At 39.1% G+C, this 26,149-nt stretch overlaps 1 protein-coding gene and 1 long non-coding RNA gene across 4 annotated transcripts in view; both read left to right on the top strand.

The window, feature by feature from the left end:
* The window catches only part of atrnl1a (attractin-like 1a), a 342,626-nt gene that overhangs the window by 14,086 nt on the left and 302,391 nt on the right, over positions 1–26,149 (top strand). The gene's annotated exons all lie outside the window — the stretch shown is intronic.
* LOC146695117 (uncharacterized) lies at positions 2,295–6,494 on the top strand. Of its 2 annotated transcripts, none has more exons than XR_014923525.1 (5): positions 2,295–2,683; positions 3,257–3,360; positions 3,549–3,699; positions 5,390–5,482; positions 5,630–6,494. It is a non-coding gene; the product is annotated as an uncharacterized LOC146695117 (long non-coding RNA). The 2 variants fall into 2 exon arrangements; XR_014923524.1 differs by having other exon boundaries at positions 5,626–6,494.

Raw genomic sequence — 26,149 nt, 5'->3', positions numbered from 1 at the left:
CCCGTGTGATTAGTTTAGTAATTTCCCGGTTTAGTTTTGTATTGTTTGTATCGCCTTTTCCTCCGTTTCAGCAAATAAAGCTGATCTTTATTTGGTGAGTTTGCGCTTGGGTCCAATTCCTGCCTGCACACAGCTAGTTCATGAGAAATTGAATCAAAAATGGTAAATATCTAAGACTGACACCATATGTCTGGTCAGCTACTTTCTGTTAATGTGTGGGGAAACATCAACATTTTGTGTAAAAATTAGACTCTTAACAGATAATTGTCACTTTTTCCTCTGTCAACTAGAAGTCTTGTAGGCAACATTCAAACTGCAGTCCTGGGTGCACAGTTCAGGTTTATTGCTAACACACAAAGACTGTAGAAAACTGTTATACAGTCAGTGGTAACACCTGATACTTTTTCTCTAGGTGTTCACATTTTTGTTTTTTAAAATAAAGCCACAGTATTTAATTCCAGCGTGCACTGGTCACAGGCCTGAAAGCTGTCACATGAGTAATGCTATTGTACAGGAAAAAACACTGAGGCCACAGAAACCAACATTTACAGTTTTAGAGACGAGTCATTAGAAGATGCCATTAAAGCCAATAAACTTGCATGGATGATAAAGACATAAAATTATGGCTTTTCTATGGAGTGGTGTTTCTGGCTGCTAGAGCACAAACAAGTAAACTAATTGAGAGCTAAAAATAAAAGTGGTTTAGACTGAGTGTGTGATGCAAAAAGAAAAATGAGATCTGCATCTGAATTAGGATGATACACGGAAGTGGACAAAGTTAGATCTGAAAAGATTAGATATGATGTGATTTGTGCTGCTATTACTGTAATCATTTTTTAATAAAAGGAAGAGGCACCAGGAATCATGAGGCGTACCGTGCTGCTGCCGGAGTCTCTGTTTACGATCTCTGTGAGACCACTGCTGGTTTCCATGAGTCAGTTTTGTGTCATACTCTTTGCTGAATGGTCAACAGAGTTTGATTTGGGAAACAAAACATGTTCCTCTAAAGTCATACACGTATACCAACCAACTGTGTCTGTTACGCATCTAATAAGTACATACATACAGATTATAATGTTTCTGCGCAAGATTTATTATTGTGGGAAGCAGTCACATGAATTTATGACATAAGCTTGATTGTGTCCATCTTGAATTTTTACTGAAATACGACCAAGAACAGCTTTATTCCCCTGCTGAAACCCTTAGAAATAAATGGTGTGTGTATGTACGGTATGTGTCGTGTGTGTAGTTGCTTTAGAAATGCACACAGTGTGTTGATGATCCTGCGGGTCTCTGCTGACTCTGAAGTTATATCCTGGCGGGGTGCATCTCTTTGGATTCAGACCTCTGTGTCCTTTCTGTTTTTTTTTTTTTCTTCACTCTACCTGTTTTCATCTCCCCTTTAGTGCTCTCATTTTTGTCCAAGCAGACAGACAGACACACACACACACACACACACACACACACACACACACACACACACACACACACACGGCCATGTTTTCCATCCATGCCTTGAGAAAAAAAAAGTCAGTTTATCTTTTTTCTAACAATCTGTTAGTTCTCACAAATGATTTCATCACTAAAGCATGTGCTAGCTCTGCTTTCCTGTTTTCTGTTTTTGTATCCATCTGTGTGTGTTTGTGTGTGTTTGCACGTGGTGGGTGGTTGTGTTTACAGTGAGAGCTGGGCCTCCGTTATTTGTCTCCATGTTTGGTGTTTGCCCATGTTTGCTTGTAACTCCCAGTCCTCTTCGATTTTATTTTCTTTCTTCTATCACTGGCATGATTCTCAGGCAGTGCTCTCCAGACAGGAGTGTACGTTTATGAGCGAGAAAGAGGGAACATTTGTGAGAAGGACAATGTGATAAGAAGTCGTAAACGTACGTATCTGCTGAGAAATGCATGCTCTGCCTGAGGGGGAACAGTTGTCTTCTTGTGGCCTGTCACTTTGTGCAAGGTGGTCAGGACTTCATGTTCTTTCTCAGGTACTCGGGATAACCAGGTATTATTATTTTACTTGGCTTTAAAAAAGACAAAAAACAAAATAATATTATAATAAAAACACCCATTTACAAATTTTTAAAGACTGTAGTCGATAACCACGTTTCTCTCTTCTCTATAGGACGTTATCAGGAGTGTGTATTCTGATGGTGGTCTTACCTAAAGCTAAATCTTAATACATCCAAGATGAAGGGACATTTGTTTAACCGGGTCTTATCAGTTCTGATCCCAGATTGTGTTTTAACTTTAATGCCATTTGGGATCAGATCAAACCCTTGTTGGTCAGTTTTGTGTTGGCGCACTACTCCAGGTAATTATGAGCAGAAATTGCTTCTACACTCTAAGAAATGACACACTGATGTTGGTAGCATTATGTAAATGTTTTATGTTAAAACTAATGCCACCAATTGATTTTTAACTTTAAACACAAGTATGTTGTTTTGAATTTAATTAACAACATAAGATTTCAATACAACAAAATGCAGTAAATTAAATCCAACGTAAAAAGTTCATTTAAAATGAAGAGCACTTTAATTTAAAGAGGATTGTCCTAATAGGCTCTCCATACTTCTAAGTCTGCACATGTGCAGTGTGGAAGTTTGATCATCCGCCATTTTCAACTGAGACTTGCATATGCTTAGTATCCTGGATAGAATCCATCGCCATCTGAGGATTATTTGGTAAGTACAACAATTTAAGGATGACAAATTTGATTAATGTATACTAACTGATAAACATCTGACACTTTCGGGAATACTTTTGCATTTTTTTTAAACAAATGATGCCTGGTAAATTTTTTAACACTCTAGTTTGTATACCTCTCTCACGTGTTAGAAGTATGAAGACATTTAACAAATATTGTTGAACCTGCTTCGGTGTAATTTTCCAAAATCTTTTGCGATTCCTGTTAAGGTGAGACTTGCCTACTAAGACCGACAGTTTTAAAATTACTCCCAACATCTACCGCACCTGCTCCCTGACATCAGTAATGACCACCGGGAGCGCCAGCGATCCTGTAGTTTGAAGAATGAAATGAATGTATAGTGTATTTTAGAAATGTGCCTCAATTAACTTGCTACATTGTTTGAAAGAATTCGACTCCATGTTGATTTCTGGTTTAGTGTCAAACGCAGGGATTTAAGCGATTAACATTTTGATTTGTAAAGTATAAGACATGCGTTCATCTGTTGTCATTGAAGTGCAGAATAATGTGTAATACTGTTATATATAATCCATTTAACTCCTTGTATCAGTTTCCATTGGCTATCATCGCTACCGAAGACAGGAAATCATCAAAGACATGCCATTCATTGCAGAGGTCAAAAACAGATGGCCTGCCCTGTTTTCAGAGACTGAGGTAATTCTTACTAACTTTGTTATTGGAAGTCATTTTCATAAGAACTTGTATTTGAAGAACAAAGTACTGTAAATTGTTAATTTTAAAAGATACAAAATGTTTGACTGAAAGTTGTAACATTCTTGCATGTGGCCTCTAATCAAATTAATAGAGAATACTCTCTAGTTGTAATTTTTAATATGTTTCAGGTTGTTGCGGAGTTCGCCCGCATCACCATGGTCCCTTTGTTGTCGACTTTCATGGCCAAGCTGGACCACTACGCTGACCACCTTAGTGTTCAAAAAGAAGGGGGGAACAGCTAAACGCAATATCAACTTAATCATGGCAGCCATGGATAGGGTATGTATTTTAGTTGACCTTGATTGAGCTCTGAAATTATTTGAATGCTTCTTCAACTTCTGTGTCTGTCATTAATCAGAATTTTTTTTCAACTGAATATGTGTAAATTTGAATATTTTGTAGATACATGTGAATCAGTGACATGCAGTCAAGTGAGGCACCTTAATGAGAAGTAAAATACTAACAAAAGAGAAATTCAATTTGTACACTAGATTTTAAATTTGCTTTCTGTGTGATTTCAATATTTTTATGGTCAAAATTGCTGTCATTACGGATTTTCTGTTCAAATACAAGGTAAAACGCTGAGAGGAGGCAATGATGATGCTGTGTCTCACCACAGACACACACATGCGCAATCCCACTGCTGTTTCTCTAAATTGCCAACGTACATGTTTGATTACACATGTAATACAGATGATGACTTGCAGACTACCTAATGTATTTGACGAATCTGTGTTACATGTTTAATGTTATTGGTCATAAATGTGCTGCAAAAATGCATGGAGTGAGGCTGATGGAGGGCAGTGCTGAACCCTAAAGGCAACATGTATAAGAGGTACACGTATATGGATTCACAGTGTAATCACATTACACTGAGAGCGCCATTGACACAGTGGATAAAGCAGCACTCTTAGGGAGCATCAGTAAATTTCACAAAGGACAAATTGACACCAAATCAGTCCTAAGCAATGAGACGCACCAATTTTATTTTAATGCATCTCCTATTTATAAATTAATAAATTGATGTAAAATGAATGATTTTTCTATAATTGTTTCCAGGTCATTTGACCAATTTATTTACTACACACAAAAAATGAGACACACCAAACGTAAATAAATTTTAATGCATCTTCTGTAGGGCTGGGCACTTATTGCATCGCTTATCAATATTGTGATAAAACACGTCCTATGTGATTAAAATGATAGACTGCTTTCAAACCTCTAAAAAAAATATGATAATTTAGTTGAGACTATTACTTCCATTAATGTCAAACTTATTATCAATTCAACAAGATAAATAACTGCTGGTTTGTCTAAATAGCACATTTGCTAAGTTTAATTTGCAGTATTTGTATTTGTGAGGCTGCATTGATAGATTTATAGGCAAAAATACTATTATGATCTTTTATTGTAACTCTTATTGTTAAGAAGCTTGGAAAGAAAAGCGTCTGGACTTCTTTAAGTTGCTTGAAGACGTTTCATCTCTCATCCGAGAAGCTTCTTCACTGAAGAAGCTTCACTTTTCTTTCCAAGCGCCTTAGACTACGATGACCTGGATGACTGAGAACCTTCACAGACTTATTGTTATCGCAAAAAATACTACAAAATGTCATGATAGGATTTTAAGTCCATATTGCCCAGTTCTAATCTTCTATTTAATTTGAATATTTTTAGGGGCACAATTATTAAATATATTGTTGAACAATCTAGAATTTATTAAAGCAAAAATGAAAGCTTTCACGTAATGTCAAAATTGAAAAGCTTCGATTTTTGAGTTCATATATTTGTTTATCTGACTCAGAGGAGTCAGTGCCTTACCAATCATGAACCTCACTGCACGTCACTGATGTGAGTTATGAAACATTGCTTAATCACTTATCTGGATTATGTGTTAATATTTTTGACTTTGTTTTGTAAAGAGGAACCAAAATAGGAAACTTCCCTCATATTGAGTTCTTATCTCCACCAGAATCCCAGCATTGATGTTCGACGGGAATGCATTCTGAAAGCTGTCTGTCTCTACTTAAATGAAAAGCCAGATGACCTGTTCAAGGAATTCTTGGTAAGTTAAAAAAGGAAAATGATCAGCTATTTTCCTTTTTTTAATTTGGGATTGGAAATGGAAGGTGGACTTACTTGTCCATATGTATATGTACGCAATTAACTTATCTTTTTCTTTTATTTTTATTTATGTGGATCTTGGAGCAAGCAGAGAAACAGAGAAGCTGACTTTGGGAGTCTATGTTGTTCAGACATGAAGGAGCAAACTCTGCAGATACACCTGAGGACATTGGTGTCATCGTAGAAGGATGCACTGTGCTGCAAGCTCTTAGTGATGTGGCAAAGGGGTGTGCCCTCCTGCTTGGATTAATCTACAGTCTAAATCTGAGCTACCCAAAGCACCTGAAATACACATTTGAATTTCTTCAGAAGGTGCTGATGGAGTTGGATGGGAACAACCTATCCATGAAGGTGCAGGTTCTGAAAAACAAACTGCTTGAGTGAAACAGCCTGCACTGAACTATAGAGGACACTGAACTTTAAGGTTCTCGAACCCTTCTCCTTGCACTTCATAAACTGTTCAGTTTGAATTGCCACAAGAACTTCTGCAAGGCCTTTCACTTTTCTGCGTTCTTTGTTCTTGAACCTTTACCAACATCCAACTACACTGAAAAAGACTGCTCCTAACTTTGGACTTCAGTTTAAGTTTTGAAGCAAAGGTTATTTTTGTAAACATGGACAAAAATGACACTAAAGTAATTTCTACCTGCTGTTTGCAGGGCTGTATTGTGGGCTTTTCATTGTAGCCCAATCAAGTTTACATTAAGTCATGTTAATGTTAAAAATGTTGGAATCACAACACTTTACAGTTTTAATCATTTCAGTTTAACATGACATTCTTTATCTTGTCTTCCTGCACTTAAAATGCACTTGAATATATGTAAAGATTGTTTAAGAAAAAAGATCTAGAAGCATTTGAATTGCTCAAAGTGTGCTTCAACAAGTTTTACACAAAGTGTTATTAAAGTTAGGTTAACTGAATAAACTGGTGTTCAATTTTTTTAATTTACAAACTTAAATAGAATAAGTTGCAATTCTGTTAAAGTGATTTAATCCTATAGTTTCAGTAGAGCGTGTTTTGGGTGAGTAGATTTATCAGATTTACTTAAAATTTGTTGTTCAAATTAAATATATCATACATTTTATATTTCACTAACCCAGTTGTGTGGAACCGGTTGACATAACTGGGTGGAGTAAATACAACATGTTATTTCTTAAAGTAAGTAGAGCTTGTTTTGGTTGAGTAGGTTTTATTTAGTCTTCTCAATTTAAATCAACAAGGTTAGTTAGATCAACATTATGATATTCAGCTAATACAACATGATTCTTTTGATTTGCATTTAATTATCCAAATGTTATCAGATGTACTTAAAATTTCTTGTTCAAATTAAATATATCATACATTTTATATTTCACTAACCCAGTTGTGTGGAACCGGTTGACATAACTGGGTGGAGTAAATACAACATTTTATTTCTTAGAGTGTAGAAAGTCAAAACATCAAATTACATTCCATTATAATATCTGCCAGATGATTTTGAAAAAGGTGACTTGCAATAGTTCAGCTTCTGTGTCAGTGGTACTCAGGCTTTTTCTGGCGTGTACCCCTACAGAAGTTCAAAAAAGTTCAAAACTAATTTTAGTGAAATAAAGGTTATCACGACAGCATGAGCAATCTTCATTCATGCTATTTTTTTAAGCCTTGCACTCCAAACCCCATTTGCCACTGCGAGCCAGTCCCACAATTGTTGAGCATTTCAAAACAGCCTCACACCTGAATGATCAGTATGTAGATTTACAGCTATCAAAACAAAAATGTCTGCAGATTTGATGGTTGATGGTTAATTATTGTTTTATTTGTTACTGTTTTTCTATTTCTATTGCTTTTGTGTTTTTAGTCTTATGAATGTAAAATGCTTTGCTAGGTGTAGAATAACCTCACAGTCTAAGTTAAAGTTAACCAATATGATAAAACACACACACACACACACCTACACACACACACACACACACACACACACACACACACACACACACACACACGCACCTCACACCCCTATCATCTACTGTACAGCCAATTTAGAATCATCCATTAACTTCAAATGCAATACATACTACAAATGTACACAATTACAGTATACTGCAACACACTGTTGCATGCAGTAGTAGACAGAAAACAAGCATCATTTCCAGTGGAGAATCCCAAACACTTCTCACTTTGTTTTCCAGAGTAAACTCATTGTTGATCCTAAACCTGTTTTCCTCCACAAAGCACATCCAGTAGCTTTCTGTTATTGACAGGAGGAAGTGAGGACAGGTCCAAATCAGTTCAGCTCCCGAGAACCAACAGCAAAAGTTTTTTGTTTAACATTTTTATAGCTTTAATAAAAACTGTTGTGCTCAAGCTATTAGGGAACCTTGTTCAGTGATTAGACAAACTAACCTCGGCGCAATGTTTAAATTCATTTGTTTGTTTTTGTGCGGCGGTGTGTTGAAGTGTATTCAGGACTAAGCAGGCATGTTAAGGGCGTGCCGTGGGGCTTGTGTGCACATGAGTACATGCATGCAGAGTATTGGAAGCCAACCAACAATAAAAGAAAGAGGCTGACAACATGGGATTGTGATTTCAGTCGGCATGACAACCTTTTGCAGCCTCATAACACACAATAGCATTTTAATGCAGACCACATGTGATGGTACTCACCACTGGGGCAGGACACACACACATAAACACATGCATACCCCTCTGTTGGCTGTAGGATAGTATATAATCAGTCGCGGGTTGTCTGGGCTGGAGTGAAAACTTTAATAATACAGCGTCCTGTTGTAAGAGTTTAATAATGGTTTGATTTCTGCACACAGCTAACAGACGTGTCAGTGTAGCTGTGTCAGCACACAAAGAAAGAATAGTTTCTCTGTCCCAGGAAACATCAGGCTTAGCTGACTGAATTCATCAAACTGCTTAAAAGAATCACTTTAAGATTTTGTTGTTTTTGTAACAAAGCCAAGCATCTGATGTATAGTTAGTTTGAATGATACTGTAACAAACCCTTCAACTCTAATTTGGCCCTCAACATGTGATTGCAGTATACTGGTACCAGGAAATAAACATCATATCCTTTAAATCATGATTGTAATAAAGCCTTTTAATGATGAATCAGTGCTATGGCAATAGTTTGATTCAATTTAAGCCAAAAGCAAGTTGGTTATATTTAGGGAAACTTTGTGGTTTAGGTTGAAACTACATAATTTAAGATTAGAAAACCTTTGTTGTCTTGATTACAGTAATAAACAAGTGATTAAGGTTGCGGGTGTTCCTTCAGCAGCCAGTCCCTGGTACAATTCCTGGCATACTGCATGTCATTCCCCTGCTTTGTTATCTAGAGGCTATGACTCAGTAATCACAGGGTTGGCTATTCAGTCCCTGGCCCCACCATGCTGCAAACTTTCCTTGGCCAAGACAACAAATCCTTGCTGATCTTGATTGCAGCTAAGCACCTTGTGTCTTTGTGTGCGTGTGTGGGTGCATGAATTGGTGATTGGGAAACATATTATAAAGTGCTTGGTTGACCCAGCTATCTAGCATTTCTCCACATTTTCTGTCTAAAAGTAACAATAGCAAAATGTCCAAAAAGAAACAGCAGATCTGGGACATGGGAGAGACTCTTTGGACTTCTGTGTCTATTGACTATAATAAAAATGTGAAACTTGCAAGAAACTTAAAATTCTTGCTAACTACTCCATTCAGTGAACAGCGCAAACAGCAGTGGGAGGCTCATATCTGAAAGTGTGTAGTTTAAGACAACAATGCCTACTGTATTTTACTGTCAGCTGCACTAAATAGTATTTGTCAAACACCAGTGTCAGCATCAACAGTGAAGAGGTGACTTCAGGACACTGGACTTCCTAGCAAAGTTGCCAAGAAAAAGAAAAAGACTGAGGCAAAAGAACACAGACATTGAACACTGAAGGACTGGAAGAGGATGTTGTGGATAGTAAATCCAAGTATGAGGTCTCCAGATCAAACAGAAGAACATTTGTGAGACATAAATAAAAATATGCAAGAACAGTTATTAAAACCATCAGTGAAGCATGGTGGTCTCCGGAGCTTTGGAGGTGGTAAAATAGCAGATTCATACACAATGGAAGAGACCTTAAGGAAGGAGAGCTATCACAAGATTTTGCAAAACCATTCAGACAGCATATGATTAAGGCCAGTTTCAACCCACAACAGCATAATGACCCAAAACACACCTCCAAAATGTGTCAGCAACATTTAAAGACTAAGCAGTCAGACAGAATTCTAAATATATTGGTGTGGCCACCACAGTCTCCAGATCTGAACCCTGTAGAGCTGGAGGGGAAGTTTGAATATATTATAATTAAGTATCTAATTCCTATAGGTTGTCTTATTATGACAACAGTAAATGTGATTTCATCTGCACAACCGGTGTAAAGTACCTACATTTTCTTTAAAACATTTTTCCCTGATGTGTACCAAATTAAACCAACTATTTTTTTGTGGGTTTAAATTTTAGCGTACCCACAGTTTTCTATGATGTATCCATGAAGATTTACCATTCATTGCTGTGAGCTCACAAAACATGAATGCTTTCTGTACAATCATTTCTTGGTTTAATCTGCAGTGTATAAAATGTACACTGCTGCAGGTGACAAAGCAGAGCAAGTCTTTGTTTAACTTGCTCCCACTTCGAGCATTTTCAAACCTATGTTCAGTCAAGCTGCCCAAACAAATCACATTTGGTTGTTTGGTTTGTTTGTGATACGAGTGCGATCCGCTATCAATATGATATACCTTTAAGGCATATCCCTCATAGTTATTAGCTGTTAGCAGCTAGTGGGAACAGAAACTGAGATTTGAGCTTGAGTAACTGCAATGTTGGCTTTTTAAAATTTACTACACATCGATTCCATGTGTCAAAACTGAAGTCACTGGTGAAGAGACCTGAACCTGCATTCTTTCTAATGACCACCAAGGGGCAACACCTCTCGTTACCAAAATGCATCTACTATTATAAAAATCTGTGGAAAAAGTGACCCTCTGCTCTCTTACTGTGTGATGTCAAACACTGTCCTGCTAAGAATATGGGCTCATTTTGAGTCACGCTGAGTACAGTATGTGCATTTTGTAAATGTCGGTCCCCATTAATGTCAAGAAGGATGCTAGTTGCTAGCCTTTAAGCGTGCATTATCCCTCAGTTTCTCTGTCAGATCTACCCCTCGCCTGCCATGTCTGGTTTCAAAACCCCAAGATGGCATGACTATTAAGGTTGGTTGCTATGTAAAATCTTTGCAACCAACATTCGTCAGTCCAATAACCGATGATAGTCGATATATCTGCGCAGGCGCAGAGTTTTTGATGGGCGGAGCAACATAATCCTGCACGGATTGATTTTTCTAGGTTTTGTTTGAAGGGAATATTTTTCTTTCATTTCTTGTTTGTGTCAGTTTTAATATAGCTACTTTTTGGACTATTCATTCATTCCTTTATTTATTTATTTGAGATGCGCCAAATCACACTAAAGAAAACTTTACATTAGAATTTTTTTTTTAATGTTTGCTGGAGGAAACATTTTGGTTTTTAACTTTTTGTTTAATTTTGTATTTGTTGTTTGGTCGAGTGTGTAGGACAGATAAACACTGGAACGCCCTGTAAACACTGTTATAGTGGAAAATAGAAGCCAGTTTCTCTTTGTTTCCCTCCCCACCATTGTGTTTTTACTTAAATAAAATGTTTTGGGGTTTTTTCTGAACACTGCTTTTCTTTCTTTCTGTTATGAGCCTGAGTAAATGAATCACTACTTTTGGGTTAGAGTTAACCCAAATGTAGTGTTTAATGCAATTGTTCGCAGCTGAAAGAGGGTGCCGTTAAAACAGCGCTATTATTTTTCCATTGACTGCTTCTCTTAGCTTCAACCAACACTATTAGCAAACTTATTCATGGGCAAATAAATAAATAAATAATTTGCTCTTGTAAAAACGATCTGTGAAAGGCTCAGCCTATCGTCGATGGTCGATATATTTGTCCAGTCGCCCAACCTTAATGACTATGTCAATGCTCACCTTTAGTCTTTACAACATAACTCAGCAAGTTAATCCTTAGTGCCTGTCTTTTATATACAATCTGTGCAGTAGCTCAATAAAGGCATGTAATGCATTATTTTAACTTGTGAAATTCACTGTCCTGAAATTGGCATTTAGATAGGCCTATTTAACTTATAAGACACAAAATACCGCTAGGAAATAGCTACTGAAGGAACACGATCTTGTAACACGTTTTATTACCACAGCCCAGTTTTGTTTACTTGAAAGCAAACTTTTCATCTTATTAAATCTAGTTGTGTAGGATCTTTACTTTGGTGGTGGTATATCTCAACTCACAGTGGCATGAGGCATCTTTCAGTTTTTTTGAGCAGATTGAATTGACAAGGAGGCAACTTTATGTAACCCAAAGTCAATGAAGAGTCATCTTGTGCATCTTGAGCAGCTATGTGGTTATGCTGGAGTGCAGTTATATATTTTTGAACCAGCCTTGATGGGACAGAGCGTTTCTTATCTAAAGAAAAATCTTTAGATAAGAAAAGATCAACAAAGCTGCAAAGAATGAGACTTTATTGAAGTGCTGTATATATTATTCCATGCATGAGCACAGCTGCTGATACTGATGGCCCTATAAAGGTTTCCATAAATTAAGCTGTGTTTTTCATAGTGATGCTTACGGCTGAGTCAGGATGATCTTCTATTCAATCAATAAAATAATTCCAACAGAAGTGCAGCTGTCTGGTTGAAAAACCTCTGCATACACTACACCTGTGTGATGTTGCTTACAGCTTCCCCTGGAACGCCCTCTCACTTCATCTTCTCTATGTCATATGTAGACAACACAAATGTCCTCAGTGATGATAGAGGGGGGGTAGTGACTGAAGATGAGCTCAGAGCATAGGGTTTGTGATGATGTCTGGCTTAAGTAGCTCTAAGTTTTGGTTCCTATTTGTAGTTCATTTAACAACTTCTCTTATTTTTCTTAGTGTTTATCATCTGTTTGTCATTACCTGTTTTAGTTTGGTGTCTTTGTTTATTTCCCTCCTTTTTATTATCTGCTCTATTTCAACATCATAAGTATATATTATCCTTTGTTTTCCTTTTCAGTTGTTGGTTTGTCAGTTTACCACCGGTTATCTTCCTCCTTATGTTCCCAACTTAACCTTTTAACTTTGTCTTTGTCAGTGGCTGCAGATTTTTATCACACTGTCATATAAAAAGACAACAAAAAACAAAGTTTTCACAGGAGTCTTTGCAGTCCTCTTAAGTTGCTGCCAGAGCATTTCAGTCATTTTGAGGTCTGAACTTGGCCATTGAAACACCTTGATTATTATTATTATTATTATTATTATTTTTATCCATTCTGCTGTTGATTTGCTGCTGTGCCTAGTATCATTATCCTGCTGACAAAGTTTCCGTCCAGCTCTAGCTGGCAGACAGATGATCTTAATGTTGCAACTAATGCAACTTAACAATTGCAAGGTGCTCAGGTCCTGTGGCAGCAAACCAAGGCCAAATCATCACCCGTCCACAAGCATGCAGTCTTGTTTGTTTGTTTGTTTGTTTTTACAACAGGGGGGGGCTGTGCATTATGTCAGATATCTCCACTTTGGTCTCACCTGTCCAAGTACATTATTGTAGAAATCTTGTGGTTTATACGCATGGAATTTTTGCAAATTTAATGTGTGCAGCCATGTTCTTTGTAGAGAGAAGAGGATTTCTCCTGGCAGCCCTTCCAAACAAGCTGTGCATTCCTACTGACAACATCTTCATCTGACATTCCAACTAGATAAAAATTACCAAGAGGAAATTAGACAGGTTTTATTTTCTGTGTTAAATTGAGTTCAATTTACAGCCAATTGCATGTTTCAAACCTAAGTAAAGCATATTTGTATGATTAACTTAAATACCTAAACCTTTGCACTCTGCAAAGAAAACTGCTGCAAATTGTATTGTGTAAGACCTGTTGCAAATATATTCTTGATTAAATCATCTGTTCTGGTTTGTTTTAAATTAAAGTTGGTCTCTGTAATCATCAAGAGAAATTAATGCACAGCAAGAAGTGATCATTTGGCCACAAATGGCATGGATATGAAAAATCTACCAACAAAAAGTTTGATAGAAAACAGATATAGTGTTTAATGCCCTTTGTAGTCATGTGACTTTTTGCCTCATGGTGTATTACTCAACTTTAAGTTTCCCCAGGTTAATAGAGCTGAGACACCATTAATAGACTGACTAATAAAGCTCATTATCTACAGGTTAAACCTTGGGGGACTGATGAAGATGAATATTTGAATATGACTTTCACTTCCTGCAGAGGCAGATGGGTAAAGCAAAGTCACCTCATGCGTATGGATGTCCACATCGATATGCAGCTTGCTCAGTGTTTTTGTGAGTGATGGTGGAGGAGGCTGGGCACGTGTTATATCTGTTCTTCCTTCTTTGCTCCTTTTCTTGCCCATAAGAATAACAAATAGAAATAAAACCCTTTTATCCTTTATCCAAAAATATCTGGTTTTTGGTTTATATCTAGATGCCTTAAGACTTGTAAGTGTCATCCCGTAAAACACTTTTGTGACTAAATATCTATTATAATACATATTTATCATAGACACCCATCCTATCTTCAAGGTTCAAGGTTCTTTATTTGTCACATGCATAGTTATACAAGTATAACACACATTGAAATGTAACCTGACACGCTCCTTGACATGTGCCAAAAAGGGGGCCGGGGCGGGGGGGATGTAGAGGAAGAACATTATATATATATGGTATATACATTAGGTGAATGTCTATCTGTCTATCTGTTATCTTCCTAACCACTTTCTCCTCTTCTTCCTTTCCTTTCCATCATTTCTTTCTACTTGTTTCTCTTTTTATCTTTGTCTTGAGTCTGTTTTCTTTCTCTTCTATTCTTCTGTATTGATTCTATTTTCTTCAGTCATCCTTCTTTTTCATCCCTCTTCCTCTTTGTCTGCATCTTTAATTTTCATTCCTCATTTTTTCTTTATTCCTCTGCACCACAAATTTCTCTTCTCCATCTCTTTTGTTGTTTAACATCTTGTATTCCTTTCTGTTCTTTTTTGTTTTCCCTGTATTCTTCTCTTCCGATCCTCTTTGCTTCTTTCTTTTTCCTTCTTTTTCTTGTTTTGTCTCTTCTCCTTTAGGTGACTCTGCTCTGTTTAAACAGGTCATGTTGCTATTAGCTTTGCTTTGACCTTATTTGAGGTACAGGAGTAATTTGAAGTGTGTGTGTTTGTGTGTGTTTTGAGAGAGAGTGCGGGAGAGAGAAAGATTGGGGGTTCTTGCAATGAATGATGCTCTAGTGTGAAACCCATTGGACCATGACTATACCTTAGGTGATAGAGACCCAGTAACATCAATCATACACACTCACACTCTCTCACATACACAGACACACAGTCTCACTCTCTGCCTTTGTTATTCCCGGTAGAAGGGCTTTTCTTGATTTTTAATAAAGGATATCTGCAGAGAAGGTCAAGGTTATTCAATTGTTGGCCATTCATCTCCTCATTTCACTTTCCCTCGATACACACACACACACACACACACACACACACACATACACACACACACACACACAGATATCTCAATCTTCCTTGTTGGCCCTAGCTTGGGGACCCCTATACCTTTGGGCATGTGTGTGTATGTGTCCACCTTTGTGTGCACACTCTTCCGTGTGAACAATGCAGCCGTCATTTCTGGCTTGTCTGGTTATCCATCACTGGCTTTACGCAGCTCTGTCGCTATCTTCTGTGTATTTTATCCACTGCGAGAGTTTTGCACAGACTTCAAGAGGTGTCACAGATAATATTACTTACTGTTTTATCAAAAGACTCTTTGAACTTAATACAAACATAAATGTTTGTGGATGTATTGCCAGTGGCAAGATAATGCTGAAATAATGTATGGAATCTAGTAAAAGGCAACTGTGGCAGGACAGAGAGGGCATATAAAGCTCTGAGGTTACTGTGGAGAACACTGTTAATCTGTTTCCTTGGGGGATGGAAGCTAGAGATTTTTGAAAATAACAGATTAACACAGGACAGTGAATTACCAGATGGAATATTATATGAAATTCCAAAAGCCTTTGTGTTGTAATCGTTGTGAACCAGAGACGAGATAATACAATCAGACCTTCTTATGTGATCCAAATAAAGGCTTGAAATAGCAGAAATGCTGTATCTACCGTCCCCTTCAAAACAATGGAGAGAAGCCTTTCCCTATTCAGAAATAAAAACAAGGCAGAGGCCCAGTGGTGGTCTGCTTCTCCCCACCGCAGGGAAAAGGGTAACACCACCTGGGTCTGGGTGCAGTTTCCCCCTCCAGGGGCAAGGGTACCTAGACCCGGTTCGTAGAGTACGCTTGGGGAGTGTGATTGTGTGTACAGCGTCTCTTTATGTCTGTCTCCACGTTGGTTGAGTGTGGAGTAAGTGCATATGAGAGCATGAGGGTGGGAATGGATGTTTGTATCTGTGTGTGCCTGTACGTCTGTGTCTATATGTCAGGTTGGGTGTCAGGCGCCACCTCTCTGGGGACATCTCAGGCCCTCCAAGGTTTGGAGGCCTTTCTCCCCCCACCACCACTTCCCCTGCTGGTGGCGGACTCCCTCGGATATCGGTGCATTGGTGGTTCTTTGTGTCTGGGGGTGGGCGTCCGGGTACACACCGGCTCACTCCTTGGCGGCCACTTATCGGGGCCTGGAGCCTGGGGCTCGCTCGGGCCACTTCGGAGGTGGGGTGCCCCCAGCCTCTCGGCCTGGGGCTCGGTCACTCAGGCACGGCTGGCTGCCAGCGGAGCTCACGGGCGCGTCACTGCAACTCCCCCTGGCTTCTGCTCTGCGGCTGCTGAGTGAACCCTCATCTGGGACTCTCCTCAGCTCTTTCTGGGACAGTGGCGCGGCTGCCCCTCTGTTGGTCTTCCTTGGTCTCTTGTGTTCTGGGGGCCTCTGGATGTCTGGAGTTTTGATCTCCTCCATACCTGCTTCATGCCCTGGAGGACGGGGCTGTGGCCCCCCCACACCCTCTAGCAGATTATTACATGAAGGAACCTTTTAAAAAAAACAAAAAAACAAGCGCGTCCATGCTCACAGGTGTACACACGGGTGATCACACCCACAAACTACACCCTTTTTGGCTCCTACCTCAAAGCACACTGTGTTCTGTTGATCTTACGTGCTGCACAATAATGTTTAATATTTAGTATTTACTGTCATATTCCCATATATCATTGTGATGTTGTTTATTCTATTACTCTTGTTCTCTTCTGCTTGTTTTCTTTTTTCTTTCTCAACAGGTGATCCAGGTGATCGATATATGCATTTTTTTTCTCTGCTCATTCTGTTGGTTTTTGTTTTTTGCCCTTCTCCCCCGTCCCTCTTCTCAGCTGTTTTTCTTTCCCTCTTTCTTTCTCCCCTTCTTTCCCCCAGTCAAGTCTGTCCCGTATTCAGCAAATGAAAATAAAATAAACAATAAAAGGTGAATCAAATGGACCATTACTGCAAGGCTGGGATGGTCAATTTGGTAAAGTAAATCTGTTGGGCATCTTTCCTCGTCTTTAGACAATAATTCTGATGGCAAAAGAGCCAAACGGGACAGGCAAAAAAAAAGAAAAAAGAGGCCCAGTGGTGTCCTCATCTTAACGAGATCAATACATCAAGCTTAGTTTGCTGATATGGAAATTAATTCATTAAAAATGCCAGACTGCATTGAGGAAAAATACGTTAAGAGGGTAGACAGGTACTCAAAATAATTTCTCAGGAGGGGAAATAATGGGGAAAAAAAAATCTTATTTACTGTTGAATCCAAGTTTGTGGCAATAACAGAGAAGTTTATGTTAGGAGACAAACAGGAGAGAGAGAGAGTGATTCTGAAGGAGAAGCAGCAGGACAAAGAGCTCAAACTCACCTTAAACACTAAGTACTTTGCAGTACGGAAATCTGAGAGGCGTTTATATTTGATTATCCATCCATTGCTTTTCTTCTGCATGTCCAGTTCAGGGTCAGATTCAGGGGCTGGAACCCATCTTAGCTGCTATAGAGAGAGGTTAGAGGCAGGGTATAGCCTGGTCGCCAGTCTGTTACAGACAACCAATCACATTTACAATAATGGGCAATTTACACTGCTTCAAAAAAAATTAAGGAAGTAGCATTAAGTCAGTTAAACTTTTGGGATATTGATGTGGTCAGTTAAGTAGCTCTACACATCTTTTCTGACTGTGTCTCTACTGTTAGCTTGAGCTGATACCTGGAACCTACAGAGGTTGCAGAGGTAGTCCAACTCCTCTAGGATGGCATCATCAGTACATGTCATTGCCAGAAGGTTTGCTGTGTCTCCCAGCACAGTCTTAAGAGTATGGAGGAGATTCCAGGAGACAGGCAGCTACTCTAAGAGCGCCGGGCAGGCCTTAATCCATCACCAAGTCCTTAATCCATCAGCAGTTCCGGTATCTCCTCGTCTGAGCAAGAAAAAACACTGCCAGAGCTCTAGAATATGACCTACTTCAAACTGATGGTGTGAGTGTCTCTGACAAAACAATCAACAAACAGACTGCATGAGGGTGGCCTGAGGGCCCAAAGTCCTCTAGTGGGCCCTTTTCTTATTGCCTGACACCGTGGAGCCACAGAGTAAAAGAATTAGCATATCCACCACTGGCACCATGTGCTTCTCAAAGATGAGAATATTGACCCTCAGTACATGTGGCAGATGTGAAAGGGCATGGAGGAGCTGTGGAGAACTTGTAACATCATTCAGTATGACTGGATTTGTGGCGTGTCAGTGATAGTCTAGGGAGGCAGGTACAAACTTCATACATAAAGGTCCCATATAGATAGTGGATTCAAAACCAGGACCTTGCTGTGAGGCTATGGTGCTAATAACTTCACCTTTGTGCTGTCCTGCATTTAACTGTGATGAAATAAAAGCTAAAGCCAGTCTCTGCTTTTGTAGCATATGTGTTTTGATCTCAAAATAAAAGAACTAAAGTAGGAAAAACATTTACAACCTGTTGTCCAAAAACTCTACACAGTCTTACGGAGTGATTATACACGATGTACGTTACATATACTGTCCATTCTCTTCTGCTTGTCCTTGTCAGGGTTGGGGGGCTGGAGTCTGTCCCAGCTACAATAGTGCGAGAGACAGATTACACCCTGGACAGTCTGTTACAGGGCTAACAAAGAGAGAGACAGACAACCATTCCCACCCTTATTCACACCTATGGGCAATTTAGATTCACCAATTAACCTAACCCCACTAATTGCATGTCTTTGGACTGTGGGAAGAAGCTGGAGTACCTGCAGAGAACCCACGCCAACACGAGTCTGCAGCCCGGTGGTGGACAAACTCAGGACCTTCTTGCTGTTAGACAACAGTGCTAGTCACTGTGTGTTGCTTCCTTTAAAATAAAAGTTTTCACAAACTCATTAGTATATCATATTTACAAAAAAAGTGCATAAATTGTAAATGGCCTCCTCTCGATTCAACACAATTTCATTTCCCATCTATATTTTATTCATGGATCCCAGATGTCTTTGACTGACTGAACACAACAGAAAACTGAACACTGACGATGAATCAAAGTTGGAAACGTCCCCAGGCTCTAGTGGGACCCTGTATTCGAGGACACATTGCTGGTATTGTTACCTCAATGTTACCTCAGAAGAAATGAACTTTACTTGAAATCCCCTTGTGATTGAATTCCAACTTTCTCTTGCTTCAGTATTCCCACCACTTCAAGCAAGCAAACTGCATGTACAGAATTAAAATAAGGTCCCAGTTATTCATTCCCAGATGAATAGAAGAGGCTTCTCTCTCTGCAGAAATGAGCAAAACCTTTTATCAACCAACTTATTGGGTAGATTTACAGTAAAGTACTCTTAGATGATGTTGTTATTGTGTTGTGTGTGATGATATAACCACATTTAACTGGGCCTTCTAAAGTCATTCAGAGGGCATATTCAGAAAAAGCCCAAGTAAACAAAAGTGTTGTTTGGAGGTGCAAAGGCAACCTTCCTGACACTCTACTCTCATTCAGGTTAGGAGTTGTCAAGTCATTATCTAACCCCAATAACCTAATATTCAGCTGGAAAAGCTGGCAGGACATTGGATCTTTATTTCTTCTCGTTGCACCATTAGACTTTCCTAGAATGTAAAATGCAAAACATATAATATCACAGTGTAGTATATTTTGGATCTGCACCTGAACTATGATCCATTATACTATATATGGTTTTAAATTTCAAATTAGATCATTTACGTTAAAATATGACTTGCTATGTCATATCAATATACTGTGATATAATGTGCAACCATGAAAAGTATTCCCATGTAGTAAAAGTGGTGAACAGTGCTGCTGAGTGTACTCAAGCTGCAGCAACCTCAGCAGAGACTCAGCTGTGTTTTTTTTAACACAAGGGAGGGTACCGAGTGGCCTTAGAGGGAATTCCACTGTGCTGTGCATTGTTATAAATTATATGATTCAATCAGGCGAGTCTCTGCCACAAGCTGTTTTTTCTAAATATGGTCATCTAAACTATACAGCGCAGGAGTGGTGTTATTCTTGGAGGATTTTCAAGGCTGTGAATTTTTATGATTTCTTTTTCCCCAAATGTATGAAAGTGTGTGTGTGTGTGTGTATCTGTTTCATGAGGGAAGGCATTTTTGCAAAGTGAAATCACTTCTGGACAACTCTCCCTTCTTTAATAGGTCAGTTTACGGCACAGTTTGAGAGCAGGCGTGTGCTGTGAAGGGTTAGGGTGATGATTAAAGGGCTGGGAATGAAAACAGTCTCTGGAAGCTCTTAAGCACAAACATGTGTGCGTCGTTTTGTTTCTCACATGGATGATGTCAAACTCAGCTGACTAGATGCTGTCACTGAAAGTCTTTGTGTGTGCGGTTGTGTGTTTGTGTCACTGCGGTTGTTTTTGATTATGTGTTCCTCTCTAGTATGAATGTGTCACTGGGCTGTCGTGCAGTTAGCGGTCAGTAAATGTCTGTCTGTAGTGGGGGATTACAGAGAAAATCAATACTACAAGGCTGCTTTGATGTAGCCAGTAAGACACATTGACCTGTCAGTTCAACTTGTAGCCTTGAATTTCTTCTTCTCTTTTTGGTGAGCAGACAGTCTGCTTAACTTTAGTTCTGTAATTCAGTTGGGAAGGGAGACAGTCAGGGTGTCACTGCAGACTCTCTGGGCTAATACTGCTGTAATTCAATTTCCTTACAGGTGCCATTATGGCTTATTAAATCTTAAATAACCTGATGCATTAACTGTGGCACTGCTGTACAGCATAACAGTATAGACAGATGTCCACCCAACTTTCTGAGGCATCCTCCTGGGAGCTGTAGTTTTTAAATGCTCATAAAGATGGTGTGTTTTGTCTTTATTAAATGAGGTGTCCATAGTGTACCCACCTCCTGTCTAAAGACAGCTGGGATAGGCTGAAAAATCTGATTTAAACTTGGCCAATCTCCCCTTGAAAGTCATCTCTGTGGGCACCTCTAGGCCACTTGCTGTGCTATTTTCAAATCACTTCCTGGAAGTATCACTTGGTACTTTTGTGCATTTGTTATGAGCCTCAAACATGCATAGAGAGTAAACATCAGCTCTGAGCCTAAACCGACTTTAATGACTGCTGATAAAAACTGGGTCTCCAAACAGCAGCTTGTAGTGGGAGATTCATAGCTAGAAAGCAGCACGGGTTTTTTTGGTTTTTTTTTTAAAGACATCTACAGTGCTGTGCATCATAAATTCTTCCCTCAGGGTGAGACTGTCAATGCTGTGTTCTTCTGTAAAATCTCAAGGTGTATGTAAGGCGTACGCCTGCAGTTTCAGCCCCTCCCCTACCCAAGCGTGCACAGGTAGGGCCACGTATAATCGACACTTGCAAAACAGACGTGTCTGTCTGGCTTGCATGAACACGTACACAAGAAGCAGTACTTAGTGTGTATGTGTGTAAGTAGCAGTTGTACTGATCCATCATCAAATAACAGAAAACAGGAAGATATTTCCGACTATTGATTTTTAAATCAGATTGTAATTTGACTGCATTTGCCAGTAAATGTCATGACTTAATAATGTTATAGCTGTTTAGCTAAATGCAGGCACTTGTGTTCACTAATTAGAGTTGGCTAAATCAATCAGCATTGTATATCAACTTTAAAACATTTCTTCATGTTGGAAATAAGAAATACCTTATAAATGTACTTCCATTGATTACAACCTTTTATAATTTACTGAGAAGCTGAAAGATTTAGCTTCAGCATATGACAACAACTATACTGCTATTCTGAGACTGAAATGCTCGAGAGAAAAAAGTGTGAAAGGGACGAAGAAGTTGTTGGTGTCATGAGTAATGCTGCTTTAAAAGAATATGTTTTTTTATTTTTTTTATTTGAATAGATGAGGAGGTGAGTGAAGGCTTGAGCTTTCCATTAGCAGATGTGTGCATGACATGAGCAGATGGTATTAAATGAGTAGGGAGGTGGTGCAGAAGGTGTAGCCAGGCCTCCCTCTGGATAGAGTGACAGGGGAGAAGATGAAAAGGGAGATTTGTAACTACACTACCTGGCGATATTGGGCTCTCTCTCTTAATCTGTCGGTCCCGCTTGTTCTTTTTCCATCCATTTGTCTGTCTATCCCCCATGCATCTGTCTTCTGTGCTGCATCAATTATTCACCCGGAGCAAATGAATATTTCAAGGGGGTGCTGGACTCTCTTCCTCCATACCTCATGCTCTCATTGCTGTCTCTGTTTTTATCAGTCTGCTCGCTGCCCCTCCTCTTGCTCTGCCACCGTCACCCTTTCATGGCTCGTCCCTCGGTGCTTTCGTACAATATATAAGCATGTGTTACTCCTGATCCCAATTCTGTGGTGTATGTAAAGGATTTGACTTTGGCCTCGTATTATGACCAGCCTTTTGCCCCTGCTCACCATTTATAACCTCAGCTAGCTGTGAGTCTGCCTGTGAGTGATGGCTTCCTGCCGACACATGTACGCCGTCTTCTTCTGTGCCAGGCGTTTTTGGGGGGAAGATTAATGGGAGAGGTGTTTGGAGTGACGGCTTGTTGGGACTGTAGGAGGCTACACCTGTCAGCTTCACATTAACAATGAATGTGATCTACCTTGCACATGCTTTTATAGATACTGAATATGCCAAAGATCTCAGCCTGAGAAAACCAGAGGAGAGCTACACCAAGGCTTTGTCAAAATTTAACTCTTGATTCTATTTTTTTGAATAGTAATTTTTGCACGTTTCAAAATGTTAGGGTTTGGGCGATATAGTGAACCAGTCATTGTCCCACACATCTGTTTTCATAGCTGCTTATACAACTGTCGGAAACAATGATTGCAAATAGTTGTTCACGACTTCAGATTACAAAGGAGAGTGGGAGGCAACCTAACTGCAACCAATCACACTCCAACATGGGCAGGCTGCAGTCAGACTGAATGGTCAAGGTTTGCAAATAATTGGCATCTAATTTCTAAACACAGGCAGATTACTAACACGTTACTATCAATCTGAATTAGTGCAACTGTGACATGTCTTTCTGCAATAGCGGGCTTGACTCAGCTGGTTCCCAACTGTTCATATTCTGGTTATATTCCTATATAAAAGCACGACTGTCAAGCCCATTTGTCGTTGTGCAGTTAAATTGCTGTCTTGCAGCAACTACATCACTTTTCATGGAGGAATTTCTGGACTCTGAATATCTGTTTAATGTAACTTTTTGTGTATGTAGACAGCAACAGATTTGTCCTTTCTTGTTAATTTATAGCAGTTAATCACCAAATGATCACAGGTTGCATATAACTGACTCCATTTTATCACAAACCTAAACTGTGCACAAAAGCTGCTTTGAAGACAGACCTGATTGCTGTCCTTGAGGCAACCATTTCAAATTTCCAGTCTATTGCACACGGTCACATTAGTATTTAGCATCTGATTACCACTTGCTCGTAGTAATCATATGATGACTAATTAGCTGTTTGTTTTTTTTCAAATGCAACTGTACCTGTAAAAATACACAAACAATTAAAACACAAAAAAGAAGAAAAAAACAAGTGACAATGGACTCTGAGTGACTGAGGTTCTGCAATTGAATTTCTAAGAAGTTTACAACGCAGTAAGCAGTAATTAAAATAATAAAAATATAGGCTGGGAAGTGCGTTTCACTGCTGCCACACATCAGCACGGTTTAAGCTTTGGCTTATTCAACCCACTGAGGAACTTTTTCTGCAGGCATGTAACCCAGGCATGAGTGGCCTTCTTGCTTTCCCTCACAGTCTAGTTACATGCATGTTTGGATAACTGAATAGATTCAAAGATTCCAGCTGAGATTAGTTTTTAGTGTGAATGGTCATCTGTGCGTCAGTGTGCATTATTCCCTCTATTACACCATCTTATTTGAAATAAGCTTCATCCTGCTCCAACCTTGCATGCAACAGTGTGGAATGAATAAATGTTCCAGCATTTTTTTCTTTTCTATTTCACTTTTGTTTTCTAGCTTATGAACTCGCGCTGTCACAGCACAGCCTTTTAACCTTTTAGTTGCTGTTGTGGGTTAAGATAAAATAGCCATACTAGGCTTTTGGTTGCTGGGATGTTGCTTCGTTCTAGTTCTTCATCATTTAACACCCACACTGCAAAGAAATTGCACGAGTGACAGTTAGTGACTTTGTAGGACTGTTCCTCTTTTTCTTAGACTTTGATAATGGCTTTACATTTTATTAATTTCACCTTTCAAAGCTCTTTGCTAAAGTTTTACAGCATTTCCATAATGACCTTCTTTGAATGGGATGTGAAGTATGGCCCTAAATTCAAAAAATGTGAACATCAATAAAACAGGTGCAATAATAAGACAAGAAAATAGACAATAGATCTTGGGAACAGACATTCAGTTTTAGACATTAAAGATGTTCATGTGTCATCAGCAGTAAGAAACGAGTTTTCATCATCATCATCATCATCATCAATATGATCACCATCAATATGATCAACATTTAAGTCAGTGTTACAGCAGCATGACATGAATATTTGTCTTCTAATCCAGGATTAAAGTCGGGGGATCTAACTGTGATCAGCGGGGACTGATAGAAGAGGGATAGATGGAGGAGTAAATGGGCAGAAGTGAAGGGAAGAAGAGATGGAAAGGAAACAAAACAGACAGACCTTCTGCATCCTGTCTTGTTCCTCCTTTACATATATTGTGTCTGTGAGTGTGAGTGTATGTGTGTGCTTCTGTTTTACTGGCAGGATGTATGCATTTACTGCAGCTCGCATCCCGCTGTGCAGCAATCTGTTAGCACTTCCTTAGGTTCCTTTGTTTACCAGAAACAGCATATCTGGCTGAGGTTCTGAGCTGGGAGTGAAATGTAGTGAAATGTTGCACTCGCACAAACACTTGTTGCCTCAAAGACTGAGTGTATGCACTCTGCAGGATGCTAGGGACAGGGCAGTTTCTTCTAAACGTAACTTATGATGGTTTATGACTTATGAAATGCTGTTTTACAATTGCAGCAGTAAGTGTTTTGCTGGGCGTGAGAAGCATCATGGCAAATATAAATATGCTTTACCTTTATTGATTCGATGGATGCTTCTATTCAAAGTTATGGTGGTAATGTTTTTCATTCCTGTGCTATATATGATGCTAGAGGTTTTTTTTCCTTCCATTTATGCTTTCAATCACTATTTGACGTTTTATTAGCAGTAATACAATACTATATGCCTTTCATTAATGAATGTCTTTTTCTCTATTTCATATCAAGCAGCACTATGTTCAAGACAAATTTCCTCTTGGGGACAATAAAGGTTATTTGGCTTGATTGATTTATTTGAGTTCTGTTTCACCTGACCTTAGATTATAAGGTCAGAGGAAAGCATTTTACATTGATTGTAGAACTAATTGTCTTTAATTGGTGTATCATTGGACACAGTTCATAAACACGAGTTAGGATAATCACATAGACTGACGCTACACCAGTGAATTATCTTCATTTATACCATACTTTTTAAAACAGATTTTTCAGTGGGTTATTCCATTTTCGATGTGTGCTTCAGAACTAGCTCTCAGCTTGCCTCATGTTGTGATTTTGTGGATGAAGTTTTATCTACTATGTCGGTCTCTGTTATCTTGTTTTATGCTTCCCCCCCAAAGACACAAGAAAAATGAGTCTTTCACCCAGAAAAATCAGAAAAATGAGAGTTTCACTCTATTTTTCTCCTTCTTTTTCTAGTCTGGCAGTGTGCCACAGTGAGCACAGATCCTATAGTGAGGGCTTAGATAATGAGCACACACGGTCACACAGTAACATAGTGTTCAACTGGCGGCAGCCGGCGACATCGTCACTGTATGTGGTGCCGATATGTTGTGTGTGACAGTGTGCGTGTGTGTGTTTTCAGATTTTCCCTTGAGCATGGGATTACTTTGATTGACAAGTGCAATCGCTGGTTACCACCATCTTGGTTTTTACAGATGTCACACGAATTTGTCATGTTGGGATCGCTATAGCAACAGCATCAGGGATTGTCTCACCTTGATTTCAGAGGGATGCCATGTTTCGTCACCTCATACTGTTATTC

Source organism: Copadichromis virginalis, linkage group LG13 (assembly GCF_057382275.1).
Source record: "Copadichromis virginalis isolate Kocher_CV1m ecotype Utaka linkage group LG13, C_Virginalis_male_GT1.1, whole genome shotgun sequence".
Classification (NCBI taxonomy): domain Eukaryota; kingdom Metazoa; phylum Chordata; class Actinopteri; order Cichliformes; family Cichlidae; genus Copadichromis; species Copadichromis virginalis.
Note: the sequence above shows the minus strand (reverse complement) of the source record. Positions and strands in the feature narration are given on the sequence as shown.